General features: G+C 43.1%; 1 pseudogene; it reads left to right on the forward strand.

The window, feature by feature from the left end:
* The first annotated feature begins 16,851 nt into the window (after nucleotides 1-16,851).
* LOC100356221 (la-related protein 4B pseudogene) lies at nucleotides 16,852-18,791 on the forward strand (annotated as a pseudogene).
* The last annotated feature ends 1,930 nt before the right edge of the window (nucleotides 18,792-20,721 follow it).

A 20,721-nucleotide genomic window follows, 5' to 3' on the forward strand; every position in this document is an offset into this window, starting at 1 on the left:
GAGTGAGATTAATGTGGAAAGAATGGGCCATCAACAAAGGAGGTACCTTTCTCTGAATGGAGGAGGGAGCTTCCACTTTGATTATGGCCTTGTCTAAATAAGGTCAGAGTTTGTTTACTCAAGAGGCTTCCATAGCCTTGGCAGCTCATGGCAAGAGTCTCGGATGATTACTGACATCATAAATAAGAGTGCTAATTGTTAAATCAACAACAGGAGTCACTGTGCACCTAATCCCCATGTGGGATCTCTGTCTTTGATGTGTTATATTATGTGAATTACTGGTAAAACTAGTATTCAAACAATACTTTACACTTTGTGTCTGTGTGGGTGCAATCTATTTAAATCTTTCCTTAGTATATACTAAGTTGATCTTCTGTATATAAAGATAATTAAAAATTAATCTTAATGAAGAAAGGGATGGGAGAGGGAGTAGGAGACGGGATGGTTTGCAGGTGGGAGGGTGGTTATGGGGAGAAAAACTGCTATAATCCAAAAGTTGTACTTTCAAAATTTGTATTTATTAAATAAATGTTTTCTAAAAACAAAATAAAATGCTGTTGTTTAAAAATTGATCCATTTATCTAATGCTTCCATTTTGTTGTTTCATTTTCCCGACTACACTTCTAGTACAATTTTGCAGAAATAGAATGGAAGGAGGTAGCTTTGTCAGGGTAAACTCCCAGGAAAAGAGCTTTCATTGTCTTATCTTAATTATACTGATTGTTATAGGCTCCTCAGAGACAATTTTAATTATAATAAGAAAATTCTGATATTTTACTTCTCTGCTACCAGTTTTTTTTTTTAAGATTAGATGCTGAATTTAATCAAATGCTTTCTAGCATTAAGCTTAAATATTCATTCATTTTATTCTTCTTTTATTTTTAATGATTTATTTGAAAGGCATACTGATAGAGAACTTTCATCCATTGGTTCCCATCTCAAATGATCACAAAAACCAAGCTGTACTTAGCTGAAGCCATCAGACAGGAATACCAACTGGATCTCACACATGAGTCGCAGAGACTCAAGTATTTGGGCCATTTTCTGCTGCTTTCCCAGGTGGAACAGCAGGGAACTGGGTAAAATGTCAATCATTCAGAATTTAATCTAGCACTCCAATATGGGATTCCAGCATGACAACTGGTGAGTTAACCCACTGTGCCACAAGGGCAGCCATTGATTTTGAGTGCTTTTCTTTTTTAGGCAGCTTGATATACACGATATATACATACATACATACATATATATATATTTGAAGGGCAGAGTTACAAACATACACACACACACACACACACACACACACACAGAATATATCAGTGATGGCTATGTCTGGGACAGGTTGAAGCAGGAGTCTTTTTTTTTTTTTTTTTTGACAGGCAGAGTTAGACAGTGAGAGAGAGAGACAGAGAAAGGTCTTCCTTCCATTGATTCACCCCCCAAATAGCCAGTATGGCTGGCGCACTGTGCCGACCCCAAGCCAGGAGCCAGGTGCTTCCTCCTGGTCTCCCATGTGGGTGTGGGGCCCAAGCACTTGGGCCATCTTCCACTGCCTTCTTGGGCCACAGCAGAGCTGGACTGGAAGAGGAGCAACAGGGACAGAACCGGATCCCCAACCAGGACTAGAACCTGGAGTTCCGGCACCACAGGTGGAGGATTAGCCTCGTGAGCCACAGCACAGGCTGAAGCAGGAGTCTTAACCTCCATCTGGGTCTCCACAAGGGTGTAGAGGCCCAAAGCCTTGGGTCATTTTTCACTGCATTCTCAGGCCTATTAGCAGGGAACTAGATCAGAAATGCAGAAGGGGCTGGTGCTCCATTTCTGATCCAGTTCAATATTAGTGTGCCTTGGAAAGCATCAGAAGATGGCCCAGGGGCCAGCGCTGTGTCATAGTGGGTGAAGCCACTGCCTGCAGTGCTGGCATCCCATATGGGCACTGGTTCGAGTCCTGGAAGCTCCACTTCTGATCCAGCTCTCTGCTATGGCCTGGGAAAGCAGTGGAAAATGACCTAAGTCCTTGGGCTCTTCAACCCACGTGGGAAGACCTACAGGAAGCTCCTGGCTCCTGGCTTCAGATGGGTGCAGCTCCTGCCATTGTGGCCAACTGGAGAGTGAACCAGTGGATGGAAGACCTTTCTCTCTCTCTGTGTAACCCTGACTTTAAAATGAATAAAATAAATCTTAAAAAAAAGAAGATAGCCCAAGGACTTGAGCCCCTGCCAGTCATGTGGGAGACCTGGATGAAGCTCCTGGCTTCCGGCTTCAGCTTGGCCCATCCCTGGATATTGCAGGCATTTGTGGAGTGAAACAGTGGAAGGAAGGTCTCTCTCTCTTTGTCTCTTCTCTCTCTCTGTATCTCTGTTTCAAATAAATACATTTTTAAAAAGAACTTAGAAAAAAACCCTATCAAACATTCTACATGCTGGGCATAGGATCAGTTCCTAGTGTCTGGGTCCCCATTCACTGTAGTGATGTTAGCACACCATAGCATTTATTGGCTAGATGATTTCACAGACACAACCAGGAAGATACTCAAAGATTTATTTTTTAAATATATTTATTTATTTATTTGAAAGGCAAAAGGGTTGACTTTGTGGGGTAATGGGTAAAGTCACCACCTGTGATGCTGGCATCCTATATGTTTATGTTCTGTCTGCTCCATTTCCAATACAGCTCCCTGCTAATGGCCTGGGAAAAGCAACAGAGGATGACACAAGTGTTTGAGCTCCAGCCACTCACACAGAGACTGGAAGAATCTCGACTCATGGCTTTAACCTGTACCAGCACCAGCCATAGTAGCCATCTGGAGGGAGTGAAGAAGCAGATGGAAGATTTCTCCCTCTGTCTCTGTCTCTTCCTCTCTCTCTGTAACTCTGACTTTCAAAGAAACAAATAAATCTTTAAAAAAAAATGAAGGCTGAATGACAGAGAAGAAAAATAGATAGTTGAAGGAGAGAAAGAGAGTGAGAGAGATCTTCCATCTACTAGTCTACTCTCCAAATGGCCACAATAGCTGAGACTGAGCCAGAACAAATCCAGGAACCTGGAACTCCATTAAAGTCTTTCATGTTGATGAAGGGGCCCAGGTACTTGGGTGATGACGCCACTGCTTTCCTTTTTTTTTTTTTTTTTTTCTTTTTTTTTCTTTTTTTTTTTTTTTTTTTTTTTTTTTTTTTTGACAGGCAGAGTGGACAGTGAGAGAGAGAGACAGAGAGAGAAAGGTCTTCCTTTGCCATTGGTTCACCCTCCAATGGCCGCCGCTGCAGCCGGCGCACCGCGCTGATCCGATGGCAGGAGCCAGGATCCAGGTGCTTTTCCTGGTCTCCCATGGGGTGCAGGGCCCAACCACTTGGGCCATCCTCCACTGCACTCCCTGGCCATAGCAGAGAGCTGGCCTGGAAGAGGGGCAACCGGGACAGAATCCGGCGCCCCAACCGGGACTAGAACCCGGTGTGCCGGCGCCGCAAGGTGGAGGATTAGCCTATTGAGCCACGGCGCCGGCTCAACGCCACTGCTTTCCAACATGTATTTATAGGGTGTTGGATTGGAAGAGGAGCAGTAAGGACTCAGATGAATGCTCATACAAGATGCTGGCATTGCAGGTTGAGTCCTAATATTTGCACCACACTGCTGGCCCTGATTTTCACAGATTTCTATTGGTCACTATGGATGTCACATAGAATGCTTGTTTTCTTGGAAACAAGCAGTTAGACAGTCACTCCAAAGACACCATGGTAATCTGTCATACAGATCTAGATGTACTAGAAATTTCACATCAAGTATGCCCACTGTCACAGAATTTCAGACAATAGTAACATTTACTATGACACTACAATGGATGTTAAGCAATTTAGAGTGTAAACCAAGCTTTGAAAAGTTGATGAATGTTGGTGAAGGATAAAGACCTGGATAGTAGAAATTCCTGTAATTTTAGTATTTGTCTAAGAAAGATACATGCTTTCAACAGCTTGAATTAGAACATCTCCTTGAATCTTATCTTTCTGTTGAAAGGATTCTGGGATGCAACAGTGACATCACTGCTGAGGGTTTGCAATATGCTTAGTGTCTTGATCCACAAATACATACATCTCAGCTGAATGGTGTGTGACTTGTCTGTGGGTTCTTTGTTGGATCAGTCTATGTTGGGCTGTTTTGTGGCACTGGAGCTTACCCATGTTATGCAAAAGCTGGAAGTGATAAGTGATATCACATGGAGGCTGCTAAGGTAGCATGTGTGACACTTTTCCTGCATCAAGTCAAAATCCTATGGCTTCATTTATACAATGAGGAGAGTTAGAGACAGTGGAAGGATTTTAGCAGGTGAGGAAACAAGAGTGCTTGGAACAGACCATACAGAGAGGGGAGCACAAGGAGACTGATACGTCAAAGATCCTGAGACACTGGAACATCTAGAAGAAAAGTCAACCAAAGAAACAACCTGAGATGTGTTAAATATCCTCCAGGAACAAGTCTGAGTGAAACCTACATTTGTTCTCAGGAAAATAAACTTTTCTCTGCGTTCTACTGCAGTTTAGTTCACAGGTTCCAATGCAAAAATGGAATAGGAAATAATCATCAAGAATATAAACATAAAACTCAGTTGCTGGGACTGGCATTGTGGTACAGCACATTAAACTATCACTTATGATGCCTGTATCCCATATCAGAGTGCTAATTTGAATCCTAGCTGTGTTTTTTCTTATCCAATCCTCTAAACCTATGCCTAGGAATTAGCAGATAATGGATCGATTACTTGATTTCTTGCCACCCACATGAAATACTCAGATGGGGTTCCTGACTCCTGGTTTCAGTCTGGCCCAGGCCCAACTGTTGCAGCCATTTAGGGGAGGGAACCAGTGAATGGAAGTCTCTCTCTCTCTCTCTCTCTCTCTGTGCTCCTCCTTCATGTATGTGAATCTCTTTCCCTGTCACTCTGCCTTTCAGCAAGATAAAATCTTCCTTCATGATCAAGCATTTGGGGATACTACACTCTAGGAGGAAATGAATTGATTTGTTCAGAGTACTCAAAGCAACTTTTTTATATCCCACACTTATGTTTTTATAGCATTTATTATGGCATCAGTGTGTTTTATTCATTTTTTCATATCTAGTCTGTGACCTATTAAAAAGCAGCCTTGCTGATTGTGTGTCTTTTTGCTGCTCCATCCCATATACCTAGAAGAGTGTCTAGTGCCTGACATGTAAAGAACATTTTTTTTTTTTGACAGGCGGAGTGGACAGTGAGAGAGAGAGACAGAGAGAAAGGTCTTCCTTTGCCATTGGTTCACCCTCCAATGGCCACCGTGGCCGGCCCACTACGCTGATCTGATGGCAGGAGCCAGGTACTTATCCTGGTCTCCCATGGGGTGCAGGGCCCAAGTCCACTGCACTCCCGGGCCACAGCAGAGAGCTGGCCTGGAAGAGGGGTAACTGGGACAGAATCTGGCGCCCCGCCCAGGACTAGAACCCTGTGTGCCGGCGCCGCAAGGTGGAGGATTAACCTAGTGAGCCGCAGCGCCGGCTCCGAACATTTGTTGAATGAGCAAACTGAGCTATTTACTAAATGCTATGGGGGAGCTCATGTATAATCAATCCATTTATAAAATAAAGCTCAGCAGACTATGAAATGTTTATATTGTATATAAAATATATATGAATTTGCAGTCTGCCTTTGAACTCAATCATAAGCATCAGCATCCTGGTCTCCTAAATTTGTTGTGGTAAATAAGATTTCTGTCTGCTCTGTTTAAAGATCCCCATGGTTCTCAGTGTTCAAAGATCTTTTCTACTGGTGACCTTCCATATTCACCTGGTTTCTCTTTGTACCCAAGCCTGGACTTGAGGATTGTGATTGTTGATATGGATCCCAGCTCAAAATTCAAAATGGGGGCTGGTGCTGTGGTGTAGTGGGTAAAGCCACCACCTACAGTGCTGGCATCCCATATGGGTGCCGGTTCAAGCCCTGTCTGCTCCACTTCTGATCTAGCTCTCTGCTGTGGCCTGAGAAAGCAGCAGAAGATGGCACAGGTTCTTGGGCCCCTGTTCCCATGTGGGAAATCTGGAAGAAGCTCCTGACTCTTGGCTCCAGGTTGGCTCAGCTTTGGCCATTGTGGCCATCTGGGGAATGATCCAGCAGATGGAAGACCTGACTCTCTGCCTCTCCTTCTTTCTCTGTGTAACTCTGCCTTTCAAATAAATAAATAAATATTTTAAAAAAACTCAAAATGTACCCACTGAAATATTTTTTTGATTTCCTTTTTCATTTCTTCTTCAAGCCAATGGCTGTTTGACAGTGTGGATTGAGATCCATGTATGTGTGACTTTTCCAGTTTTTCTAGAATAGATTTCTATTTTTATTTTATTGGAGTTATGAAAGACAATGGTATACTTCAATTTTCTAAAAACTGTTGACACTTTTTTTTCTGAATTAGTTGACCCCACTTGGAGAATTTTTGACAGCTATTGAGAAGAACACATGTTCTGCTGCTGTCAGATAGAATGCTCTCTGTGTAATATACAGTGTTGTTCAAATCTACCCCTCTTTATTGATTTCCTACCTAGTTATGCTAGTCTATGTTGAAAGTGCAGTATTGACCTCTTCTGTTTGTTCGATTGCTGTTTATCCCTTCAGAGCTGTCAACATTTGCTTTATATATTGTAGTGTTCTGAGGTTGAGTATACATGTTGTTCAACCTAGGAAAGTACACAGGTGAACAACTCAAGAATATCAAGGGCCGGCACTGCGGCTCACTAGGCTAATCCTCCGCCTTGTGGTGCCGGCACACCAGGTTCTAGTCCCGGTCGGGGTGCCAGATTCTGTCCCAGTTGCCCCTCTTCCAGGCCAGCTCTCTGCTGTGACCTGGGAGTGCAGTGGAGGATGGCCCAAGTCCTTGGGCCCTGCACCCCATGGGAGACCAGGATAAGTACCTGGCTCCTGCCATCGGATCAGCGTGGTGCACCGGCTGCAGTGCTCAGGCCACAGAGGCCATTGGAGGGTGAACCAATGGCAAAAGGAAGACCTTTCTCTCTGTCTCTCACTGTCCACTCTGCCTGTCAAAAAAGAAAAAAAATTTAAAAACAAACAAACAAACAAAAAAAGAATATCAAGAATAATATGGGAACAAAATGAGGATTTCAAAACATACATAGGACCATGAAGAAGAATCAATCAATTTTCAAGATGTAGAAAATGGTGAATAAAGAGAAAAAAAATAAAAACTTCTACTCCAAGGAAATGCAACAGAAGAAATATTTTGTTATGCACAAATGGAGTTGGACTTGTATGATCCTCAAGCTCTGATGCATTTCTCTGGCATAAAACCATGTCTTATACTGAGAATATTGTCCCAGGACTTCTTCAGGGAGTGATCCATCCCACCTGTCAGTGCAAGTGGTAAGTGAGGATAGAACTAGCTCCTGCTGCAGGGGCAGGGGTCATGCTTGTTCTTCCTGCTGTGGAATTGTTGGTGCATGAGGAGTTGGGGCTCAGGTGTGCACATCTTATGAGGAAATGCACGGGTCCCAGGATTTAGCCCTGGCTGTGAACACATGATCTCTATTTTCATAACAAGACACACTTGATTCCACCTAAGCATAAGAGGCTCAGCAGTGACCAAATTATGTTTCCCTCAAACACAGCCAGGAGGGAGGGAACCCAGGCCTCACTCACATTGAGCATGGCTTCTGCACTCTGTCATCAGTGTCTTTAGTGAGAGAAGATGGTATCTACTGATTCCTAATAAAAAAATCAACATAGCAGCTCAGCAAAATGGAATCAGAAATGTTATTGTGGAAATGGGCAAATATAAGACATGGTACACAAATAATAAGCATTAACTGTACTTCTGAGAAAGCATAACATGTTAACCTTTATTAGATATGTATTTGAACTTTTTCACATCAACAGTTCTTTTTTGTTTTAAAGATTTGCTTTACTTATTTCAAACACAGAGTTAGAGAGATAGAGACAGAGAGATCTTCCATCTACTGGTTCACTCCCCAAATGACCACAATGGCCTGAGCTGGGCCAATCTGAAGCCAAGAACCAGAAGTTTCTTCCAGGTACCCCATGTGGGTGCCAGGGCCATGTACTTGAGACATTTTCCACTGCTTTCCTAGGCACATTAGTGAAGAATTGGATGGAAAGTGGAGCACCCAAGACTCAAACTGGCAGCCATATAGGATGTAGGCATTTGACCACTTTTTAAATGTACTGTTATTGTGGTACTGACAATACAAAATATAGCTGATAAATTTTATCATTTAAGCATTTCTAAGTGTATGTTGAGTAGTGTTGAGTATAAGCAAATTGCTGTGTGACCAATATTCAGAACTGTTTTTCCTTATGAGACTGAAATTCTCTACCCATCAAATGAAAATTTCCTATAATTCCACCATCCCTAACTCCATTCTACTTGCCATTGCCCAGGCTACAGAGTCTTTAGGAGGTACAGTGAATTTTCAGGGTCACATAACTGAGAGGGTAGAGGGAACCATGTTGGAACTCAGTTCTGTCTCTGCAAAGCTGGGTCTTGATTGTACCCAGGCACTCCCTGAGGTTTTTGGATCGGGCTATGTGGCATACATGTGTGTGATTATGGACATGGCATGAGGCAGGTGGAGCATAAGACCTTGGAGAGGTTTTTTTTTCTGCTGAAGAATCCCATGGAAGTGGATCCCAAGAAATGAAATCAATTTTTTGGTGAAAGTCTACAATAGGACCTGGAACTCAGGGTGTCAAGCTTTCTTTGCTGAAGACCACTGGAGAAAGCCATCTGTCCTGCTCTTCTGTCTTGAATTTCCAGGGGTCCAGACTCAAGAAATCCTGCAGATATTGGCTCAGCTCTCACTATTGATACCTTGGACATTTGGGCAGGAAGGGTCCCATGGTGACATGGATTGTCCCAAAGAAGGAAACTCTAGGCAAGATCACCACTCTGATCTCACTTGGGCATTGCAACACTACTTTCCCTTTTGTGTGTGTTTTTTTGGGAGCCTCATGTAGGGTGTTCTGTCCCATATAGGAACAATTTATTGGAAGAGTTAAAATGTGGGTCAGCCTGTTAGGTCTGCACTCTAGGTCATGGCAGACAGAATGGGAAGAAGAATGATGTGATGGTGCTCAACTTTTATGTGAATCCTAAGCTAAAGAAATGTTCAGACAGAAATCTGTGCTTTGACCTTGCTAACAGAAAGTTACATGGAACAGAAACAGTATTGATAGCCAGATGGTGTTATGATACCACTAGATCTACCTTTAGGACCACTGCACAGGGGCCAGCGCTGTGGTGCAGTGGGTTAATGCCCTGGCCTGAAGTGCCAGCATCCCACATGGACACCAGTTCAAGTCTTGGCTGCTCAACTTCCCATCCAGATCTCTGCTGTGGACTGGGAAAGCAGTAGAAAATGGCCAAAGCCCTTGGGTCTCTGCACCCATTTGGGAGACCTGGAAGAAGTTCCTGGCTCATGGCTTTGGATCGGTGCAGCTCCGGCCGTTGGGGCCAATTGAGGAGTGAACCATTTGATGGAAGACCTCTTTCTCCCTCTCTGCTTCTCCTTTCTCTGTGTAACTCTTTCAAATAAATAAATAAATCTTTTTTTTCCAAAAAAAAGAACCATTGCACAGAGTTGAAAATGTGCTTAACAGAGTTGTATACTTCTCCCTGAGTGAAGGACAATTGCACCACACTGACAATGAAGCCCAATGCTGAATCACTTTGAGTGCAGATGCAAAGAGATCTTCATAACCATGGACTAAAAATGGCTGATAAGATCTCCTGCTCCTGTTCTTTAAAAAAGAGAAGGAACACCCAATTTTGTTGGTGAAGATACAAAGATTTTCAGCCACATGTGCTTTGTTGGCGGTAACGTAAAATGGCACAACCACCACAGAAAACAGTGTCTCTTGATTAAATTAAAAATATACCTTTTTATATGATCTGATACTCTTACTTCTGGGTATATATCTAAAAGTATTGAAAGTTCAATTTAAGCAAAATATAAATATTATTCATCACAGCATAATTCACTGTGGCCAAGATTTCTAGTGTGGCCTGTACTCACAGTGAAAAGTTATGCAGGCACAGAAGAAAAGGAAATCCTGTGATATGGATGAACCTTGAATATATTTTATTAAATGAAATTAGCCAAAAATATCAGTCCCCAAAGGAAAAATACTGTAAGATTCCAATCATATGAAATAAATAAAGTAGTCAGAGGGACTGTCACTCTGGGGCAGTGGGTTTAAGCTCCTGTTTCCAGTGCCAGCATCCCATATGGGTTCTGGTTCTAGTCCTGGCTGCTTCACTTCTGGTCCAGAACTCTGCTATGGCCTGGGAAAGCAGTAGAAGATGGCCCAAGACCTTGGGCCCCTGCACATGAGTGGGAAGCCTGGAAGAGACTCCTGGTTCCTGGCTTCAGATTGGCTCAGCTCTGGTTATCTCGGTGTTTTGGGGAGTGAACCAGTGGATGGAAGACCCCTCTCTCTGGCTGTACCACTCTCTAACTTTGTCTTTCAAATAAATAAAATAAATCTTTAAAATAAATAAAATAATCAGAATACTAGAAACAGAAAGTAGAAGAGTGGTTATGGATGGTAGGAAGGGCTTCTATTCAGTAGAAATGAAATTTTTAGATGAAAAAATCCTAGAGATCTGGTGTGTGTGTGTGTAGACACATGTATATGTCACTTACCTTAGAATGACAACTGCCCTTGTGGTCATAGTACTTAAGCCTTCTTCTACCTGACCCTGGATAAGAAAAGGGCTCCCTCTGTCGGTCATATGTCAGGTGCTTGTGAGTAGGTCTGGTGGCAGGCTATTCCCAAGTGAGTAGAGAGCCATGACTGGTGTTATCTAGGAATGTTGAAGAGACTGCAATGATGTCTCCTTTCTCTCTCCAGTTTGGTCAGGAGACCAAACTGGAGATAGTTATCACACTATCTTTGGGTGAGAACACAGGAAGAAACACCAGTCTCTGCTGAGTTTATGATGATGCAACTGCAGCTGAGTCCTATGAATGGAACCTCCTGTGTAAGAAAATGGGCAGCCTCTCATCTTGGCCTGAGACTTCAAAATGCATCCAATAAATATAGTTCTAGCTTTATTTTTGTAGGACCCTTGTCCAAGTGTATCAGGCTAGAGGATGATCAATAATATCTTTCCAACATTTACATTAAGATTTCTTTCTCCATGAAGAATTTTCCTACAGAGAAAAAACATGAAAGATTGTGGTTTTTCTCTTCTATATCATGGAATTGCTAAGGAAATAATTCCATTATTAACCATTGGAGGGATTGAAGTGAATTTAAGTGAGTGGTGAACACAGGAGATAGAGCTGAGTGAAGGCAGAAGTTCACAGTGCAGTGGGGAGACAGACACTTCTGCAGTGAGCTCAATCAGTGTTAGAGGTACTAGGAGAGGCTGAGCAGCATTGAGTGAGGGACAAATGAGAGGGTTGGATAGAAGAGCAAGATGGAGTTATTCATTTGTGTCCACCAATTTAAACTTAAAAAATTTATGGGATGTATTGGAACATTTGGATAGATTTTTTTCTCTTTCAACATTTCATTTATTTTATTTGCAGTTTGTATTCAATGCAAATCAATTCCATAACATGAGGAATTACTATGAATCAAAGCATAAGCACACAAACATATATGCAATCCAAAATAGAGGAACAGCATTTAGATATGAAGTAAAAAGTCACGTTCATTCACACACACAGTGGACTCAGCTCTGGTCAACCTGGTTGTTCCCAGAGAGGTTTGTAAAGATGATAAAGTGTGATGTGGGGAATAAGATTTCTGCCAGAGCACTCTTAGTGAAGACATTTTCTTCCTAGTACACAGAGTGTGACCTCAGGTGCTGATTACGGATAGCTTATGACCTACTAACAAGAAGAGCATTGAGCCCTTGTGAGAACGTAGACTTCACAAGAACATACAGCTGCTTTCTCAGACATGCTTGTTAGGGTTTGCAACCATGACTGAGAACTACAACCAAGACCATGCTGAGCAAAGAAAGTTTTATTAGGGTGAAGAACTGCCAGGAGTATCCTCAGAGAGAGAGGCGCTCTGGGCTCAGGTGTAGGGCTGGGGTTTTCTAGGGAACTTCTCCCAGGGGAGGTGGGAGACAGGTGGGAGATAGGTTGGAGCAGCCAAACAAAGGGGTGTGGGATGTGGGCTGAGCAGCTGGAGAAGATACCTGACACCAGGAGGCACAGGATGTCCACCTGATTTATAATAGGGGCAGTTGTGGGAACAGTGAGGCACAGAAAGTCTCTCAGGCCTGATTTGTGGGAATGATGAAGCTCTCCATAAGCACAGCACCCCTGTGTTTTTGCTTTCCTGATGCCAGGAAAGAGTGGGGGAGATGCCTCAGACCAGTGTGGATTCAGGACTCTCACAATGTTTATCTAATACGTCTTGTTAAACGTGTTTCAGAGAAACCTTAGTTCTATGAACACGTGCACATGCTCAACAATAGGCTATTATAATCCTTATCAGTGAAGAAAACACACTGGGTTAGTCTGTGCACACTTTCTGGAGAAGGAGACCCCATGTCCTGTTTTTGCTTTCACTTGCACACCCCAACATGTGACCTTGGTTATCCAGACTACTGTGACCAAATTAGATATTGGAACATGTAAGCATCAGCGTGCGAGCATGCAAACTAAAGATTTCAGGGGTGGTCTGGTTTTGAAAAGACTTCTGTGTATCAACATAGTTGTAAAAGATTGGCTGCAGAATAAAATCAACTATTAGGCTTAAAGCTCCCTATCACTGATTCACTCCCCAAATATCTGCAGTGGTCAAGACTGTACCAATACTTAAGGTGGGGTCAAGCACTCTATATAGGTTTCCCAAGTGGGTGGCAGGAACCCAGTTAGTTGAACCATCACCATTGCTTTCCAGGGTCTGCAGTAACAGGAAACTGGAGTATGGTTCTGGATGAAGATATCAAACTTATGCACTGTAATGTAGGATTCAGGCATCTAACTACCAGACCTGCCTGCTCCTCTTATCCATATTTTTAAAATACATATAATATATGAAGAGCAATTTTATTTACTTTTAGCTGTGGATTTAAGATTTTTTAAAATATTTATTTATTTGAAAGTCAGAGTTACATAGAGAAAGGAAGAGAGAGAGAGAGAGAGAGATCTTCTTTCCACTCTTTCACGCCTCAAATGGCCACAATGCTCTGGCTGGAACCAGGAGTCAGGAGTTTCTTTCAGATCCCTCACATGGGTACAGGGGCCCAAGCACATGGGACATCATCCATTGCATTTCCAAGCATATTAGCAGGGAGATGAATTGGAATTGGAGCAGCTAGGTCTTGAACCAGCACCCATGAGTGATGCTGGTGTCACAGGCAGTTTCTTTACCCACTATGCCACAATGCTGGCCCCCGGGCTGTAGATTTAAAAGGCATGTAACAATAAAAAATTTTTGGAATGACTGTTGAGATGACATTAAATTGGAAATATTCTGTTTCCCATTTAGCAGATAGGCTGGATTAAGAGACAAGGAAATGAGACTGGCACTATGGCATAGAAAGTTAATCCTCCTCCTGTGGTGTTAGCATCTCTTATGGACACTGGTTGGTGTCCTGGCTGCTCTACTTCTGATCCAGCTCCCTGATAATGGCCTGGGAAAGCAGTGGAAGGTGGCTCAGGTGCATGGGCCCCTGCACTTACATGGGAGACCCAGAGGAGATCCTGGCTCCTGGATTGGGATTGGCCCAGATCTGGCCATTGTGGACATTTGGGGAATGGACCAGATGATGGAAGAACTCTCTCTCTTTCTCTGTCTAAAACTCTGCCTCTCAAAGAAATAAATAAAATAGTAACAGATACAAGGAAAATAATAACTGATGATTGGAAATCCCAGAGAAGAGAGAAGGGAGTCCTCACCACAGAAGAAATCAGGCTAAGACCATCATATTGCAGCAATTCAGGAATCTGAGCCTGTCTGGAACTGCTTCTTATTTGTGACAGTGAACACAAAGGAGATAGAGGTGAAAGAGCTGCACCTGCTGAACCCCAGGTTTTGTATTTAGATTGCTCAGTCTGACTAGTGCTGGTCACTGTTTCATCATCCTCTCCAGCTTCACACAAACAAACAGAAATCCCATTTATTATTTGCTACATAAGGAACACCATATACTTTAGCTCTTTGCCTCTTCCAATGTTCAGTCATTTTGTGGAGGAACCTAAGGTTCATATCAGAGAACAGTTAACTCATGGTCATAGTTGATATGTCAGAATTAATTCATGTTTAGCTGCCTCATAATGAGTTAGGAGATGCATTTGAAACTGATAAGGAAATAGTTTTATATTCTTAAGTTCAAAAATTTATAATCATGTATAATTTCCCACTTTACTCAGACATCTACGGGTTATTTCACAGCATAGCTGTGACACTCCCATATATTGAAATCACTGACTCTTCAGATTGTGTACATATCCCAGTGATTGTGTGGAAAAGATGCATGGAAGGCCAGCACAGGGAAATACTTGAGAGTAATCTCAACCATGGTTTAAATTTTCTATCCATAGAGCCACCCACTTGGTACAGTTATGACCTTCTCTCCTAGACATTGGTACAGATGGCCTTGGCTGAGCAAGGATGTCCATATTTTAGGAGCTACTCACATTCAAGGATGTGATTATGGATGTCACCACAGAAGCTCAGGCCCTGCTTGAGACATCTGAGGGAAAGCTGTATAGGATGTGATTCTGAAGAACATCTGTTTTATAAATATTAAGACATATGGATTCTAATTCAAGGAAGAGTTTTTAGGAAAAAATGTAGCATTCACTTACCTAACATTTTATCCCTCAGGTATTCACCCAAGGGAAGTGAAAATACCTATTATAAAACATTTTGCCAAATCTGCCAGTAGGCAAGGAGACAAGACCAGATAGTCCTGGATTATGTAAAGCAAAAGGTCATTAATGAGATTAAAATAAAATCAGAGAGATGTTTTTCAGATGCAGAATAGGATTGCAAATTGGGAGACAGATTCAGTTTAAACTGAACCGTGGTTCTTCTGAGGTGAAGCAGGACTGAGGTTTTTATAATAAGGAAAGGGAGGGGATGTCCAGCTTTGCATTATTTGAATATACATAGGGTAGGGTGAGTGCACTGCTTTGAATTGATGCAGGAACTAGCATGTGATTCACCAGGTTAAGCTGCTCTTCTGACATTGACATCTCATACAGGAGTGCAGGTTTGGGTCCTGGCAACTCCTCTTTCATTCTAGATTCTTGCTAGTTTGTCTGAGAAAGCAGTGGATAATGGCCCAACCATTTCTGTCAACCATATGGAAGACCTGGATGAAGCTCCTGGCTCCTGTCTTTCATCTAATTCAGTCCTGATTGTGGTGGGCATTGTGTAGTAAACCAACAGATGAGTGATGTCTGCTGCTTATCTTTCTCAGTCTCTCTGCCTTTCAAATAAAAACTAAATTAAAAATTAAGGAGTGGCCATTTGACATAGTGGTGTGACCACTGCTTGGGATGCCTGCATCCCATGTCAGAGAGCTTGGGAAAAGTCCCAGATCTGCTTCTGATTCCAGCTTCATGTTGGTGTGCATTCTGAGAGACAGTGATGAGGGTTAAAGGAGTTGAGTCCCTGCCACCCTTGTAGAGACCGATGGTGTTTCAGGTTGCTGGTTTGGGCCTGGTCCTGCCCAGTTGTGGCATAAAGTTGGGGAGTGAACCAACAGATTTGAGATACACCTCTATCTCTGTTTTCAAGTACAAAAATAAATTAATTATTTTTAAAGAACAACAGGGTTTTCAAAACCTTTAAAATAGAAAGATCAAGCTGTTTCCAAACTATCACAAATACATTCACAACAAGAAATGCATTGTGAATATTATTCTATTTTTTGCGCAGTCTCCACACAGGCATGTAGATGCTTAGAAGGGGACAAGTTTTACAACTTTGGCCTAATAGGAATTGGGTAAGGTTTAGCCTTTATAGTATTTGATGCTGTCCCTGCTTTACTAACATGATATGGATATTGTCATTTTACAATTTAGTCATTTTAAGAGTAATTTTGAAATTGTTTCAAACTTACAGAAATACCATTAATGAGTCCCATTCATTGAGAATGCCAAGTTAGTATCATTTTAGCACTTTTGCCCCTGACCTAAGACATTTCTGCTAATCAAAGGGTGGTCCCCTGATAAAAAGCATATGAACCCCAATTTAGGAAACCAACATTAATTCAATATTGTAGCCCAATCCACAGACCTAGCACATCTTTTTCCAACTGTGTTAAAATATCTTTTCTCCCATTGTGAGTCAATGTTATTTTTCTGGAATTCTCCTTGACATTTTCCTAATATGTAAACCCTTAAGAGATATCAAAAGCAGAGATGACTCAAGCTGGGTCTGTCCAGTGTTCTTTCTGAGAAAATGTGGGCCCTGTATTCTCGTCAGAAGCGCACAGTCCGATGCTGGGCTCTGCTCAGTCTCCCATCTGCTCTATGATGGATGCTATCAGCTTGGTATTTAGTGAATTTCTGCCAGATTGATTCACATACAACTTTTTAAGGATTTATTTAGGTGTGTTCTCATGCTAAGGGAAGGAGTGTCGGGGATCGGATTGTCGAGGTTGAGACATTTTCAGCCGCTGCATCCGACCTGTGCCAGCCCTTCCTCCCTGGGTCCAGCCCAGGGCCGCAGCACCGCCTCTTCCTACAGTCTCCCTCCTCCGTTCTCCCCATGTGTTGCATGGTCGCTGGGCACCGGGGATGCAGCAAGGAGCCTGCCAGAGGCCGGTCGGGTTGGACGGGCGGCACTGGCAGCATCCTGAAGTTTACATTCTCCCAGTGGAACCCATGACTTCTGGTCAGGACGCTAAAGCTCTGGCTGAACTGCAGGCACAGCGAGGCCAAGAGGGCAAGGACAGCTCTCATGTGATGAATGGTCCTATATCTCAAACCACTTCTCAAGCAAGTTCCATCCCAGCTTTGAGTCAGGTACCAACAACTAAGGTTTCAGAGCTAAACCCTAATGTGAAAGTACGGGGGACTCATGTTACATTTGGAAGCAAGTAGTGCAGCTGTCGGTTTGAGTGCTGCATGGGAGGAGACAGCTGGCCATGGTGCAGCCTGCAGCCCGCAGGGATTGGATGTCAATGGTGATGGTGACAAAAGTCATGAGAATGCAGCATTACCAGATTTACGTGAGTCAAAGCAGACATGAACTCTTTGGCTCTGGATCACACAGAATACGAATCACTACCTGAAAATAGTGAAACAGGAGGAAATGAATCTCAACCAGAAAGCCAGGAAGATGCTCAAGAAGTACTTAAAAAAATTGGAATTCTGTTTATCTAGGGAGACTCTTGCTAGTGCCATGTATCTTACATCACAGATGGATAGTGATCAGTATGCTCTAATTACAATGGTAGCTAACCTTGACCATATGAAGAAACTCAGTACTAGTGTGGATTTGATTGTTGAAGTGCTGAGATCTTTATCTTTAGTCCAGGTGGATGAGAAGGGAGAAAAAGTAAGGCCAAATCAAAATCATTGTATAGTAATATTGCGAGAAATATCTGAATCTACCCCTGTGGAAGAAGTAGAAGCACTATTTAAAAGAAATAACTTACTGAAATTTATAAACTGTGAATTTGCCTATAATGATAATTGATTTATTACATTTGAAACAGAAGCTGATACTCAACAGGCTTACAAATACCTGTGAAAAGTCAAAACTTTTCAAGGAAAACCAATTAAGGTGCAGTTAAAGCAAAGGCAATAGCTATAAACCCATTTTTGCCAAAGAATGGATTTAGGGCTCTCGACATAAACCTTTATACACAGCAGTGTTACACATCATTTATTTACCTCCAGTATATAGTCCCCAACAACAGTTTCCTCTGCACAGTCTGACTGCCCCCAGACATTGTCAACAATGCATAGCTATTTTGATCCACCATTGGTAACTCTATTCCCAAATACTGGATTTATACATGGGTTTACATCTCCAACCTTCAAGCTTGCAGCCTCTCCCCTGACTTCACTCAGACTGTATCCTCCCAGAATCAAGAAAAATTCCTTTGGCCATAGGAAGAAAAGGGAGAAGTTTACAAGCAGCCAAACTCAGTCTCCAACATGACCAAAGCCTCCATCACCAAACTTTGAACTGGGGCTTTCCAACTTCCCCCCATTACCTGGAGCTGCAGGCAATTTGAAGAGAGGACTTGTTTGAAAACAGGCTATCTAGCTTAATAATAGGATTATCAAAGGAAAGGAGTCTCCATGCAGATGCAAGTAGGAACGCTATTCCTGTAGTGGTCCCCAGAGAGCCCTCACTGCTGGCTTCTTGTGCTGTATCAGCAACATATGAATGATCCCCCCCCACCCAGCCCATTTACCTGAGGATCCCAAGGTGGTAGAAAAGCAGAGGGAAACCCACAGTGTGGACAGACTCCCTTCTGTCCTTACTACAACTGCATGTAAATCAGTGCAGGTGCATGGAGCTGCCACAGAATTGCGAAAGCCCAGTTATGTGGAGATTTGTCAGAGAACCAGTAAAGAGCTGCCTTCTTCCCCACTGCAATCCCCAAAAGAGCAAAATTCAAACCCCCGCAGTTGTAGGAAGGAGGAGAAGCTCACTGCACCCATGGGAAAATAGAGGAGCCCCTGCCCTCAAGTCCACTCCCGGAGTCCCCAAAGACCAGGGGAGGCAGCCTGGGCACTGGCCCTCACTGCCAGCTGTTGGAAAGTGTTTTCACAGAGGACAGAACACTCCCCCCAAGTCTCCTCAGTGAAAATCCTATGTCTGGGAGCAGTTGCATAGAGCTGCATTAGCCACAAGTGAAACACTCTTCCCACTCAGTATGAGAATGAGTCGCTGGTTAGGTGCTTGCAGTGTCTGTGAGCCCCATGAAATGCTTGCAAGTTATTTTTTCTTCTGTGAGTCAGATTCTCTCCCTCTTGGAAAAAAATATGGTTTTCAGGATTTAATTAACCCTATTTTTGGTTGGTGCTTAACTGAAGGTGATGCGTAAGTGTGATTTTTTTCAGGATAGAAAATGCTTTTAACCCAACAGATTGGTGTTTTCTATTAAGTCTCTGTGTGGTTCTGAATCAAGCTACATATAGTGAATTTTTATAAATTAAAGGAACTATGCTACTTTATATATATATATATATATATATATATATTTTTGACAGACAGAGTGGACAGTGAGAGAGAGAGACAGAGAGAAAGGTCTTTCTTTGCCGTTGGTTCACCCTCCAATGGCCGCCATGGCCAGTGCGCTGCGGCTGGCGCACCGCACTGATCCGATGGCAGGAGCCAGGAGCCAGGTGCTTCTCCTGGTCTCCCATGGGGTGCAGGGCCCAAGCACTTGGGCCATCCTCCACTGCACTCCCTGGCCACAGCAGAGAGCTGGCCTGGAAGAGGGGCAACCGGGACAGAATCCGGCACCCCAACCGGGACTAGAACCCGGTGTGCCAGTGCCGCTAGGCGGAGGATTAGCCTAGTGAGCCGCGGCGCCAGCCCTATATTTTTTAAAAAATAATATTGATCTACAAGTGCATATCTCAGATGCCCCAGCAGATGGATGAGGGCTGGCAAGGGCGGCCTTGGCCTTGAGGTGGAAAGGGATTGGCAGTGTCAGGTTGCCGACACACTGGCATGGGAGCTGTGCTTTCATCTAAACTGTTAGCAAGTGATTCTAGCATTTAAAAATACATATAAATGTACATATAGTCCTTCTTGGATCCAGCAGGCAGAAAGAACCTGCAGAACGCACCCTAGAGAAACCTGAAAGCTTTGAGTTTTGACATCCTGCCAGCAAGTAGCCAGCTTCTCCCCTCAATTGCAAGTGGCTGTTACCTAAAATCAATTCAAAACACATTGTGAGCTGGCACCGTGGCTCACTAGGCTAATCCTCCGCCTTGTGGTGCCAGCACACCGGGTTCTAGTCCCGGTCGGGGTGCCGGATTCTGTCCCGGTTGCCCCTCTTCCAGGCCAGCTCTCTGCTGTGGCCAGGGAGTGCAGTGGAGGATGGCCCAAATGCTTGGGCCCTGTACCCCATGGGAGACCAGAATAAGTACCTGGCTCCTGCCATTGGATCAGTGTGGTGTGCCAGCTGCAGCGCGATGGCCATGGCGGCCATTGGAGGGTGAACCAACGGCAAAAGGAAGACCTTTCTCTGTCTTTCTCTCTCACTGTCCACTCTGCCTGTCAAAAAAATAAATAAATAAATAAATAAAAATTAAAAAAAACACATTGTGAATAGAACCTAAATGAAAATATACTTTGTTGGCCACTGACACATTGCCAGGATGTTGTACCATGGAGTGGTTTTGATCCCTGTGAGCTGGCTGCTCTGGCTCTTGGCCTAGTGCACCTGCTCCATGCACATTTCTGTCCATGTTCCCCTGCCCCCAGGCACTCTCTCTGAAGAGTCCTCATCTTAACTCCATGAGGATGTCTTCCTGAACCTCTGTATCAGCACATGCATTTAAAAGTTATGTAATGGTGAGAGAATGGTGTTTGTGGTTTTATTCCCCTCTGGCTGCTGGAGGATAAAAATTGTTGCTCTTTTTACCTCCAAGATGATGGTCTCATTGATTCACTTCTAGAAGTATTGCACTTCTGAAGAACAAGGATGTACTAAAGTTAAGTTTATAATAAATTTAAATATAAATTATTTTGTTTTAAAATGCCTAAAATTTTTCTTTAAGTAT

This window comes from Oryctolagus cuniculus, chromosome 15 (genome assembly GCF_051225735.1).
Source record: "Oryctolagus cuniculus isolate XC-2025 breed Fujian yellow rabbit chromosome 15, ASM5122573v1, whole genome shotgun sequence".
NCBI lineage: Eukaryota > Metazoa > Chordata > Mammalia > Lagomorpha > Leporidae > Oryctolagus > Oryctolagus cuniculus.